Source organism: Podarcis tiliguerta (genome assembly GCF_965153285.1).
Source record: "Podarcis tiliguerta genome assembly, chromosome: 9".
Taxonomy (NCBI): Eukaryota; Metazoa; Chordata; class Lepidosauria; order Squamata; family Lacertidae; genus Podarcis; species Podarcis tiliguerta.
In genome coordinates, this window is record NC_139542.1 from 696,345 (window position 1) to 709,935 (window position 13,591).

The window sequence follows — 13,591 nt, forward strand, 5'->3', positions numbered from 1 at the left end:
TGCAGGACCAGCCCCGGATACTGTGGGCTGGACCCTTCAGCCAGCTCCCGGAGACGTTCCTGGGCCCAAGCGTCAACCCGCTGCTGTTCCCGCACCCGAACCTGCAGTGGCTGCGCCTCCTGGGTGGCCAGGAATGCAGCCGGAGGTAGGATCGTGGTGGGTTCTGCTTTCTGTACCGTGTCTGCGTTGTCGTCAGGTTTCCGGGACAGGGCATCCGCCTTCTGATTCTGAGAGCTAGGGATGTAGCGGATCCGGAACTGGAACCGGGAAAAGAACAACGCCCACCGGATCTGTCTTTGGTTCAGCTTGCGGGTGGTCTGGAGGTACTCCAGGTTCCGGTGGTCGGTTCTCACCTCCACCGGATGTCGTGCCCCCTCAAGATGGTGGCGCCAGACCTCAAAGGCTACCTTGATGGCCAGTAGTTCCCGCTCCCACACAGTATAGTTACGCTCCGCTGGTAGGAGCTGGCGGGAATAGAAGGCACAGGGTAAGAGTGGCGCTTCAGGACCAATCTGTTGAGACAAGACGGCACCGAGAGCCGTACTGGAAGCGTCGGTCTCCACCACAAAGGGTCGAGAGGGGTCAGGATGTTGTAAGATTGGTGCCCTCTGGAAACAGGCCTTCAACCCCTGAAACGCCTCCTCTGCCTCCTTGTCCCAGGAAAACGGCGTCTTTGGGCGCAGTAGCCGGGTCAACGGGGTGGTGCGATGAGCATAATCAGCGATGAAGGTCCGGTAGTAATTGGCGAACCCCAGGAAACGCTGTAGGTCCTTGCGGTTCCGGGGTGCTGCCCATTCTTGAACCGCTGTCACCTTCCCCGGGTCCATTTGCACCCCATCTGGAGAGAGCCGGTGACCAAGGAAGTCCACAGTCCGCTGATGGAACTCGCACTTGCTGAGCTTTGCGTACAAACGGTGCTCACGCAAGCGCTGCAGCACGGTCCGGACATGTCCCTCATGGCGAGCCGGGTCACGGGAGTAAATCAGTATGTCATCCAAATACACCACCACGTACTTGTCTAACAGGTCCTGAAACACGTGGTTGATGTAGCGTTGAAACACAGCAGGCGCGTTGCACAAACCGAAAGGCATAACCAAATATTCGAACTGCCCGTACCGGGTCCCAAACGCTGTCTTCCACTCATCCCCGGCTCGGATCCGAATCAAGTTGTAGGCCCCCCGGAGGTCCAGCTTGGTGAACACCTGTGCCCCTTGCACCCGCTCCAGCAGCTCCGAGATAAGGGGCAAGGGGTACCGGTCTGGGACGGTAATTTTATTCAGGGCTCGGTAATCATGGCAAGGGCGGAGTTCCCCACATTTCTTCTTAACAAAAAGCACCGGCGCCGCGGTGGGCGAGGTGGAAGGCCTAATGAACCCACGCTCCAGGTTCTTGCGCAAGAAGTCCTGCAAAGCCTCGCGCTCTGGCTCTGTTAGGGAATATAAGCGACTCACTGGTAAAGGCGCTCCGGGTTGGAGGTCTATGCCGCAGTCAAAAGGCCGATGCGGCGGCAGCTGGTCTGCCCCCCGTTCCTCGAACACGTCCTGGTAGTCCTGGTACACGGCTGGGAGCGTGGGTGCTGCCTCCTCTGAGGGCGCGGCCGCCAGCGTTCCGGATTGAGCATGGGAACATGGGTCTGGGAAGTGCACGGTCCGTTTGACCCAGTCAATCTGAACGTTGTGGGCCTCCAGCCAGTCCATCCCGAGCACCAGGGGGAAGCGGGGCATAGAGGCAATGTCCAAAGTTCGCAACTCCCGGTGCTGCTGGAGACACAGGACCAGAGGCTGGGTCTCCTGAGTAACGGCACCTGAACGCAGAAGTCGTCCGTCAATCGCTTCCACCTGGACCGGTACTGGCTTGTTCCGAAGTGGCACCTGATGATGGGCGGCAAAAGCAGCGTCCATATAGGAGCGGGTTGCCCCTGAATCTACCAAAGCATGGGTGAGGATCCAGGGCCCACCTGGAGGGTATAAACGTACCGAAACCATAAGATGTTGCAAGTCCATTGGTGCGGGCCCATTCTGTACGGTTTGGGACCCCCGGTAGCTAGGGCCATCAGCTACTGGGGTTGGCGGTTTCCCTGCGGCTGGCGTTTCTCAGGGCAGGACCGAGCGAAGTGTCCACTTCCGCCACAGTAAAGACAGAGATTTCCATCCCGACGCCGCGCCTTCTCTGCGGGGGAAAGGCGTGGCCGCACTGCCCCGAGCTGCATAGGCTCCTCCGTTAAATCGGTTGTGACCGTGGGGCTGCCGGAAAAAGCTGGTGCCGTGAACTGGAAGTGTCGGCGACCCCGGGCCTGACGACGATCCTCCATCCGGTCGCCTATTTGTAGACTCCGTTGAATGAGAGTGTCCAGCGTGGTGGGGCGTTCCATTGTGGCCAACTGGTCCAGTACCTCGTCCGAAAGCCCTTCGAGATACTGGTCCCGCAGTGCCGAGTCATTCCAGGTCAAGTCCTGTGCCAACAGCCGGAACTCCGTGGTATATGTGGCCACCGTGGACTTGCCCTGTTTCAAATGCCGAATCGCCCGGTTGGCTTGACTCTCTTTCTGGGGGTTGCCGAACGCGGCCTCCAAACGATTGCAAAACCCCGTATAGTCTGCCAGCAAGGGGGAGTCTTGCCTGAGTAGCGGCAACGCCCACTTGGCCGCCTGGTCCTTTAACAAGCTAATCAAAAAGTGCACCTTGGTACGGTCGTCAGGAAAGTTCCGGGCTCGCCCCTGAATATACAGTTTGGCCTGGGCCAGGAACATGGGAAAGCTGGCCGGGGCTCCATCAAATTTCTCAGGCAAAGCCACTGGGTACTTGCCCGGAGCCGGGGCGTCGGCCCCAGAAGCCGGTAGGGCTTCCAAGCGTTGCTGAAGTGCCTCAACCGCGTCACTGAGCTGCTGCACGGTGTGAGACAAGGCCTGGTTCTCCTGGGCCAAAGCCACCAGTGCAGCCGCCTGTTCAGCCATGGCCTCTGGCTCTTCCCGAACGCACCCCGACGAAGGGGGAGTGCGGGAGGTGGCGGGAGCAAACTGTGCTGGTCCCGGGGGTAAGGTACCTTGGGTTGCAAAGTCCACACGAAGAGGGGCAAGGTCCGAGGCAGAGTGCCGGGCGGTGAACAGGAACGCTGGAACAGGAGGCTGTGCAGGGAACAGGAACGCCGGATGGTCGGGAACAGGAGGCCGAGCAGGGAGCAGGAGTACCGGATAGTCAGGAACAGGAGGCCGAGCAGGGATCAAGAACGCAGGAAGGTCCGAAGCCAACAACGACGTTGCTCCCGCAACCTGGGGCCGGGCTGACTGGGCTTTTATCCTCTTCTAAGGCCAGGGGCGGTCCCGGCCCCCAGGAGCCCCGCCTCCTCTGGCCTTAAGGCGAGCACTCCTCCTGGGGGCAACCAGTTCCCTTCGCCTCTCTGCTCTAAACCTCTGCAGATCAGGAGAGGCCGAAGGGTTACTGGGCCCTGGAGGAGGCTCACCTGTGGCCACTGAGTCGTCAAGCCTCTCTGGGGCCAGAAGGGCTTCACCTGGGGCCAGCTCCTGATGCACTGCCACAGGTGCAGGCTCTTCAGCATCTAGGCCTGGCCCCAGTTCAGCCGGCCCTGGAGGCGGGGACTCCTGTGCAGGCCGGGATTCCTCTGTTTCATCCTCCGAATCGGAATCCCAGGCCATCACAGGGAGCCTGCCAACAGGATTCAAGAGCTCTCCCCCACGACTGGCGGTTTCCACAAAGTGGTCTTCAAATTAAATTATTTCGGGACACGATGAATGAATAATTCATTCAAAGATTCCATCAATGGTGTCTCCGGAAAAAATTACACATCACAGGCAAACTAATGCCAGTGTACTGGAAGAAGCAAAGATCACCAGCGTTGAAGCAATGATTCTTCAACATCAACTTCGTTGGACTGGTCATGTTGTGCGAATGCCTGATGATCGTCTTCCAAAGCAACTACTCTATTCTGAACTTAAAAATGGAAAGTGAAATGCCGGTGGTCAACAAAAGCTGTTTAAAAATGCTCTCAAGGCAAATCTTTAAAAATGTAGTATAAACACTGACAATTGGGAAACACTGGCCTGTGAGTGCTCCAGTTGGAGAACAGCCTTTACCAAAAACATCGTGGACTTTGAGGACACTCAAACTCAGGACGAAAGGGAGAAATGTGCTAAGAGGAAGGTAAGAGGAAGGCATGCTTGGCAAACCCTCACCTTGATCAACTCCCGCCCAGAAATCAATGTCCCCACTGTGGAAGGACATGAGGATCCAGAACTGGCCTCCACAGTCACTTACGGACTCACTTTTAAAACCGTGTTTATGGAAGGCAATCTTACTTGGCTACAAGGGATTGCCAAAGAAGAAGATATGAAGAATGGAAGAAAATGTTAAAATATACATTTCATTTAAAAAAAATAATTTTTATTAGGTATTTTGACACCAAACATCCCAAAGGTCAATAAAAGAGTTTTTCTTTATGGTACTACGGCTGCCAGGATTCTGATAGCAAAGTACTGGAAAAGGAATGTTCTACTGACAAAAGAAGAAAGGAACTGGAATTGACGAAATTAACAGAATCAATAAGAAACCACTCAGGAGATAAGACCAGAAAAGAATTGGATGCTTTTAAAACTTACAGGATGAAATACGGTTCCAATGATTATACTGGGTTGAGCATAGATTAAATTCCACAGAGATAACAGAATGGTGTTTCGCAGAGCTAAAAATGGATGCAGAGACTTTAAGATATGAGAAATTAGGAACTGCATAGAAGTAGAAGGAAGTCATTAAATAAATCAGGGAATAAAACCAGAGATTAGGTACAGATAAGAAAGTGAGAGGTGCGAGGGGAAAAAAAAGATAAGGTCAAGAGAAAAGGATCTCTTATTGGAAATATGTGTTTAGAATATCATCGATGATGGTTTGTATTTCTTAAATAGCTGTATGTTTTTTTGACAAGTTCCCCCCCCCCTTTGTATCTTTTTTCTTTCTTTTTGTTTCTTCTAATTCTTTTCTTTTTCTGTGGATTTTTTTAATATAACACTAATGTGTTTCATTATGTGTAACGCTTAATGTGCAAATACGAAAAACAAAGTGGTCTTCAAAAGCCTTGCTGCCTCCGACTGCAGAGGCAAAACCTAGCCCTTGTGGAGCCATGAATCGCCCTCTCCTCCATGAATCTATCCAGTCCTCTTTGGGAACCGCTCCGGGTCCAAGGCCATCGCTGCCTCATGTGGGAGGGAGTTCCACAGTTTCAGTTCTTTATGGTACCCTGAATCTTTCAACATGCACCATCATGGCATGTCTATAATTTACGGTAGAGGAGAGTGTCCTTGTTCTCGGATCCTGCTCACAGGTTTCCTATTACGAGCATCTGGTTGACCACTGTGAGAACAGGATCCTGGAAGGGCCTCCTTTGGCTGGATCCGGCAGCCAGGCTCTACTTAGGACTGGGAATGTCCTTTGCCTGAATCTCTGAAGGGCTGCTGCCCATCAGAGTGGCTGGGGGAACACAGCTAGATTGGTGGGGTATAAATAAATTGTTGTTGTTTAGTCGTTTAGTCGTGTCCGCCTCTTGGTGACCCCCTGGACCAAGGCACGCCAGGCCCTCCTGTCTTCCACTGCCTCCCGCAGTTTGGTCAAACTCATGCTGGTAGCTTCGAGAACACTGTCCCACCATCTTGTCCTCTGTCGTCCCCTTCTCCTTGTGCCCTCCATCTTTCCCAACATCAGGGTCTTTTCCAGGGAGTCTTCTCTTCTCATGAGGTAACCAAAGTATTGGAGCCTCAGCTTCAGGATCTGTCCTTCCAGTGAGCACTCAGGGCTGATTTCCTTCAGAATGGAGAGGTTGGATCTTCTTGCAGTCCATGGGACTCTCCAGAGTCTCCTCCAGCACCATAATTCAAAAGCATCCATTCTTCGGCAATCAGCCTTCTTTATGGTCCAGCTCTCACTTCCATACATCACTACTGGGAAAACCATAGCTTTTACTATACGGACCTTTGTTGGCAAGGTGATGTCTCTGCTTTTTAAGATGCTGTCTAGGTTTGTCATTGCATTATTATTATTATTATTATTATTATTATTATTATTATTATTATCAATGGCCTGGCTGAGTATAGGGCAGCCTCTTGTCTTCTTTGAGAAGATCCTGCGGAGCCAGCCCAGACAGCCAATCCACATGCCTTCCAGACAGTGACTAAGTTCAGGCATGTCCTCAATGGGATTCATTTGCTAATGACCCTCATTGCTGCCCATTAGATTCTGGCCACACAACACACCTTCCCCACCCAAGCCAAGGGACAAAAGGATTAAGCCCCACTCATACCTTAATAGCTTAAGGATTCATTCATTTGCCCCCTTTTGGGTAATAATTGCCCCATAAGAAGGCTGCTGTGCCCAAGGAGAGCGTGTTTGTTCTCCATAGGGAGCCTTGGGCAATAAATGGGCACTGGCCCTTGATCTCTGCAAGGATTCCTCCTTTGCCAGCCTCAGTGGGGCACCTGAGAGGCTCCCTTGCCCTTTGGGGCAACTCAGTGACATGCAAAGGAACCAGCTCTCCGTTGCTTCCAGGTCATGCTCTTGGCAAGGCGCAATTAAGTGTGCAAATTTGCCAGCCCATTCACACAGAGGAGAGAACTATCCAGGAAATTTCAGGCAAGGCACATCATAATTGGTTGAAGAAAAGCAGAAAATGATGTGTGAGGGTTTTTTTGTTTTTAAAGTTTTAAGAGTGACACTTTATTTTTGCTAGGGAAAAGAGGGAAATTTATTTCTTTGAAGTTCAGTTGTACCTCGGGTTAAGTACTTAATTCGTTCTGGAGGTCTGTTCTTAACCTGAAACTGTTCTTAACCTGAAGCACCACTTTAGCTAATGGGGCCTCCTGCTGCCGCCACACCGCCGGAGCCCGATTTCTGTTCTTATCCTGAAGCAAAGTTCTTAACCTGCGGCACTATTTCTGGGTTAGCGGAGTCTGTAACCTGAAGCCTATGTAACCTGAAGTGTATGTAACCTGACATACCACAGTTTTTTTATACTGTCTTCAGCTATATTCCTGGAGCAGTTTACAAAACTGAAAGAAAGAAAATAAATACAGAAAAAAAGTTTAAAGCCATAAAATCACCACAGCGGCATAAAACTACCACCATAATTAAGAATTCCTTTCACACACATATTCTTGCTACAAGCAGCCTGATGATGAGTTCCGGAGAACTCCAAACCTTTCCTCAGTAATAAAGCCCAACGGAGCCTTTTGGAGGATTTAAATTGTATCTAAAGAGGCTCAGGAACATATTACAGGACACAGACACAGACGCATTTATGCAGGATGCATTTGGGTTTTTGAAGTCACAGGGCTGTGATGTACACTGGATTTACTGTTGTTATGGCTTGTCTTTCCAGATTGCTTAATTTCATCATGTATTATTAAGCCACCTATCGTAACATGCTCCGGGGTTGACTTTAATGAAGAGGGAGTTGTAAATATCAGGAAAGAAGGAAGGATGGAAGGAAGGAAGGAGCAAACTTATCTGGGGTGCCAGCACCACACAGGCCCTTCTCCCTGGCAGCCCCCACCTCCCCTCAGAGGACAGGAGGCCCTTCTCCCCTGGAGATCTTGAGGTTCAAGGCAATGAGGGGTCCAGCAGGTAGTCCTTCAGGTGACCTGGTCCTAAGCCACGAAGGGCTTTGAAGGTAACGGCCAAGATGCTGAACTGGTGCCCTACCAGAAGCAGCGCACTTGACGCCACATGGAGAGACATAGCCCTTGAAAGTGCTGAGAGCATCTCCGCTTAAGGCACTTCTGGAACAGGACGGAAGGCCAGGCGCTGGGAGGAGGGATGAGCCCCACTCTCCGGATGCGCACATCTGGAGATGTTGGCTGAGAATACAGTTGACTCTCAACTCTCAAATTCAGCTTTATGCGCTTGGCCCAAAAACTGTCTCAGCGACATCTGCGCTGGGCTGGGATTCAGGAGCACTGCTTCTCCGTTCATGAGGGCAGAGAAGAGCCACCTCTCTCCTCCTCCAGGAACTTGCCCCGTCCTCTTTGAAAGCCATCCTGGTCGCCTCCTGTGGGAGGGAGATCCACAGTTCAAATCTGCGCTGTGTTTGGATGTGCATTAGATAGCAGGATTTAAATAAACATTCCCATTATTAGCATCAGAAAACGTTTGGAAGATAGTGAAATAAGACGATGTATTTAATTTTATTTTTATGCTTTTAAGGTTTGATGTTATGTTATTAATAACCTTTTTCCGTTGAGAGATAGCAAAGCGGGTGGAAATAGAAACAAACCAGAAACGCAAGTTGGGGGAAGTCTTGGAGGGGAGGGAGGAATATATAGCAAATGTTAAGAATTTGAGATGTATGTAATGAACTAAAATGAAAAATGAATTTAAAAAAATAGATGTGCATTTTTCTCGTGCTTCTGACCTCCGGGGAGCAGTGGGGGCAAGAGATTCAGGGCAAGACCCCAGAGTCGGGGTTGGGGGGCAGCTGCCAGAAGCCGAAATCCCTCCTCAGTTCCACCCCCCCCCTCCAGCCAGCACCAGGCCAGGGAAAGATTTTTGGGGATCCCCAGAACAAGAGGCGGGGGGGGGGGGGTCCTCTCCCCGCCTGGATGTGTGTCCTTTGCAAACAAGCCTGATGGGCGCAGCTTCCGTCCAGCCCCACACATCTGAAGGGTCCCTTGCCCGGCTCCTTTGATAGGTGTGGGGTCGGAGGGAGGAGCTGGGGGGCTCGCCCCCACCTCGGGACAAACAAATCTGTGTTTGCCCTTCCCTTCTGCCGGGGGGAATGGGAAAACCTCTTTGGAAGTGCAAGAGTCACGGGGTGCTGTTGCCCCAGACAAGTGTTTGAACATGTTTAACCACTTTGCTGGAGGGGGGGCTTTCCTTATTTGCAAAGGCGCCTTTGAAAAGGGGCCCTTAACGGCACCGCTAGGACAAGCAAGGCAATCTGGACCCCCCCCCTGGATTTACCAGGGGTGGGGTGGGGAGGGCTGCTCCTTCAGGCCTCTTAATGACAAGTCCCTTTTACAAGTCCAGCCTTTCATCTCCCCTTTACAAGGACCTCTGTGCAGGGACCCCAAAGCTCCTATGGGGTGGGCACTCCCTCCCTCCGCCCCACAAGGCAAAGCGGTGGCAGCAAGAGAGGCTGGGATGGTCCTACGTTGGTGGGGGACCACCTTGAACTTTTATGGGCCCCTGGATGGCAAAGGGGACCGCAGAGAGTTTATTAGGCACATTTGTGGAGGAAGGGGCGATCGATGGTATTAGCCACGGTGACTGCGCTCTGCCTCCGCGGTCTGAGGCAGCAAGGCTGCTGAACGCAACTTTCTGGGAACTGCAGGAGAGGAGAGTTGCTTTGGGGATCAAATCCTTTGGGGCATTTGGTTGCTGTGAGAACAGGACGCTGCACTCAATGGGCCATTGGCTCGGCCCGGGAAAGCTTCAATAATAATAATAATAATAATAATAATAATAATAATAATAATAATAATTTATTTATTTATTTATAACCCGCCCTCCCCAGCCGAAGCCGGGCTCAGAGTGGCTAACAACAATAAAAGCAACACAGCATTCTAAAATCATTTCATTATAAAATCAGTTCAGAGTCAAATTAATGGCAACCATTGGGCTAGAGTTCTATGAGGATTACAGAAGGAGAAAGGGGGTCAGACTGTGCCTTGGCCAAAGGCCTGGTGGAACAGCTCCATCTTGCAGGCCCTGCGGAAAGATGTCAAGTCCCGCAGGGCCCTGGTCTCTTGTGACAGAGCGTTCCACCAGATCGGGGCCACGACCGAAAAAGCCCTGGCTCTGGTTGAGGCCAGCCTAACCTCCCTGTGGCCTGGGACCTCTAAGATGTTTTTGTTTGAAGACCGTAAGGTCCTCCGTGGGACATACCAGGAAAGGTGGTCCCGTAGGTACGAGGGTCCTAGGCCGTATAGGGCTTTAAAGGTTAAAACCAGTACCTTAAACCTGATCCTGTACTCCACCGGGAGCCGGTGCAGCTGGTATAGCACCGGGTGAATGTGATCTCGCAGTGAAGACCCTGTAAGGAGTCTCGCTGCGGCATTCGGCACCCGCTGGAGTTTCTGGGTCAGTCTCAAGGGCAGCCCCATGTAGCGCGAGTTACAATAATCCAGTCTGGAGGTGACTGTCGCGTGGATCACAGTGGCCAGGTCAGGGCGGGAGAGATATTCTTCAAGGTCACCTTTTGATATTGCTGCTCAGAGTTATCCAGAAATGGCCCGTCAGACAAACGAAGCAGAAAATGGGGAAGCCCCCAGCGTCCCCCCCCCCCATCTTGGCACCTGGGACCCACAGCGCAGGATCTCTTGCCATGTGCGTAATTTCAATTGTGCACCATTATTTGTTGCCTTGGTTCCCCCAAAGATGTCGGGTGACTTACGCATTTGATGGCAGGTGGAAATTCGGCGGGTGAAGCTTCATGCAGGGAAAAGCAAAGTGCGCAGCGAACCCGCCATGGTGAGAGGGAGCCCTGGGAGGCACCGGGGTGTGTGTGTTTGTGTGCTGTGGATCTGGACCCATCACGACTCAGATCTGAATCCTGCCTCTTGCCGAAGGCAGCTTTGGACCGTGCAAATGCCATTGCTACAAGTTTATCACATCCTTTGGCTAGAACCTTACTATTATGCAAATACGTTTTCTTAAGGGCCTGTGTGAGCTTGACGGCACAGAAAAAGTTCAGGTTGAAACAGAAGGAGCCTGCTAAATCTCTAGTGGCAGGGAGTTCCACAGGGCTAGCTGGGCCAATGACAATGAAGATTTGGTTTCTTGTTGCGGTCAGATGATCCGCACCAACTAGAACAATAAACATTGTTGTTGTTATTGTTTAGTCTTCAGTCGTGTCCGCCTCTTTGTGACCCCCTGGACCAGAGCACGCCAGGCCCTCCTGTCTTCCACTGCCTCCCGCAGTTTGGTCAGACTCATGTTTGTAGCTTCGGGAACACTGTCCCACCATCTCATCCTCTGTCATCCCCTTCTCCTTGTGCCCTCCATCTTTCCCAACATCAGGGTCTTTTCCAGGGAGTCTTCTCTTCTCTTGAGGTGGCCAAAGTCTTGGAGCCTCAGCTTCACAATCTGTCCTTCCAGAGAGCACTCAGGGCTAATTTCCTTAAGAATGGATAGGTTTGATCTTCTTGCAGTCCATGGGACCCTCAAGAGTCTCCTCCAGCACCATGACTCAAAAGCATCCATTCTTCGGCGATCAGCCTTCTTGATGGTCCAGCTCTCACTTCCATACATCACTACTGTACTTAAACCATAGCTTGAACTATACGGACGTACTAACTAAACGTACGAAGTAGCTAAAAGCCACTTAGCCATCTTTGCCTCGTTCTCTGTTGCGGAGGCAGGGAGGAGTTGCTGCCCCTCGGTGCTGGGGGACCTGGGAAACTCTGGGTGGCTGACATCCCATGGCCCCCACCCTTGTGAAACTTGGTGAGTCAATCACTGACATTCTCCTTTGGAAACCCAGCACCGCCCCTGAAGCCTAGCCCCACCTTTGGCAGCAGAGGGGACCCCCCCCCTCCGGCCACCAAAACAAGACTTGTGCAGCGTTGCAGCTCTCTCAGCTTTGGGTTGGACTAGATGACCCTTGGAACCCCTTCCATGATTTGCCTTGCCGCTCTCCCTACCACCTGCATTCTCTCCCTCCCTGCCCCCCTCATCCGTGGGACCTAGTGAAACCCAAGCCAAGGGGATGCTGCGGGGCTCAATGGGGCTGTCCTCCCCCCCCCAACACCCAGCCTGGCCTTCCAGATGTTGGGGAGGCTGGTCCCTCAAGCCCCATATTCCCTCCCCTATAAAATGGAGACCACTCTGGAGCAGCAGCAGCAGCAGAGGGAGGTTCTCCCCACTCCGCCCCCCCCCCAAACACACACCAACCCCCCCTCCCTCCCTCCCTCTCCTGGCTCTGGGGCTGAGGTGTGACTTTTCCCAGATCATTAGCAGAAGGCAGTACATTTTTCTAAGGCTGCAGAAAAGGAGCAGCCCCCTGAATCCCATCAGGATTTCCTCCATGGGGGTGCAGAGAGGGCTGCCCTTTCTGAGGACGGGGAGGAGGTTTGGGTTCGAGAACAGCCTGGCTCTGGGAGAGAGGGGGACCCGAGAGGGAGCCTCCCACCAGTGTTAACAGTGCAGCCCTGGAACCTGCAAGCGGAAAGTGTCCACAGGGCAACAGTGCCTCTGGGCCTGTGCTGAGTGCTTGCCCCTGCCCCGGAGCTTTTGCCGGCACACCCAGGACCACGGAGGGGGCTGGGAAAACCAGAGGTGCACATTGATGCATCTATTTGGTGCATTTTCTGCCCTGCCTTCCTTCCATCTGAAGGTGGCGTAAATGGCCCTGGCCAGAGCCAGATGGGTTTAGTTTTGATTGATTGGTGGACTGCATTCCCCCCCCCCTTAAGGCAGAGCAGAGGGGCTGCATCATATCTGCTAGAACCATCTGGCTGCTAGATGGGTTGAGCCCCAGCACCTCTTTCCAGAGGGTTGTGTCTCAGGCCTGTGTCTCAGAAAGCCAGAGTCTCAAAGGAGAAGCCTCACCAATGGGCAAGGAAAGATCTTCTTTTTGCTAGAGGTTCCTGTTCATAGTCCTTTGAATGGCAGATCACACACACACAAAGTTTTTGAATCACAAATTACTTGCTGCTAGATGTTGTGACCCCAAGGACTGGCTAGGACAGGGGTCTGTGTGAGTTTCACCCAGGCAGTCCGTGGCTTGACTGTGGATTTGTGGCTGAAGGTGGGAGATGGCAAATCTATCGCTCTAGACATTCATGTTGACTTTTAATTTCTGCTTTTGTTTCCTCTTCTTCTTCTTTGGCGACCCCTCGTAGCCGAGTAAGATGGTCTTCCATAAACATGGTTTTAACAATGAGTCCGTAAGTGACTGTGGAGGCCAGTTCTGGATCCCCACGTCCTTCCACAGTGGGGACATTGGTTTCTGGGCGGGAGCTGATCACAGTGAGGGTTTGCCAAGCGTGCCTTCCTCTTAGCACGTTTCTCCCTTGCGTCCTGAGTTCGAGCGTGAAGTTGATGTTGAAGAATCATTGCTTCGACAATGGAGATCTTTGCTTCTTCCAGTACACTGGTATTAGTTCACCTGTCTTCCCAATTGATGTGTAAAATTTTTCGGAGACACCGTTGATGGAATCTTTCAAGAAGCTGGAGCTGGAGTATATAAGTGGTCCATGTTTCACAAGCATACAGTAAGGCTGGTAGTACAATAGCTTTGTAAACAAGCATTTTGGTTTCCCTGTGAATGTCCTGGTCCTCAAACACTCTGCACTTTGATCAGGAAAAGCCGCACTCGCAGAGCTCAGGCGATGCTGGATTTCGGCATCAATGTCGGCCCTTGTGGAAAGACAACTGCCCAGGTAGGAGAAGTGATTGACACTTTCCAAGGTTACACCATTGAGTTGGTTTTGTGGTGCTGCAGAGGGGTTATTTTGTGCTTGTTGGTTTTTTGGATGTTGAATGATAGGCCAAGTTTTTTGTAAGCTTCTTCGAAGATATTTAGGATGGTTTGGAGGTCGTCCTCTGAGCATGCACACACTATGTTGTCCTAGACCAGCGTGTCCTTTGGGCAG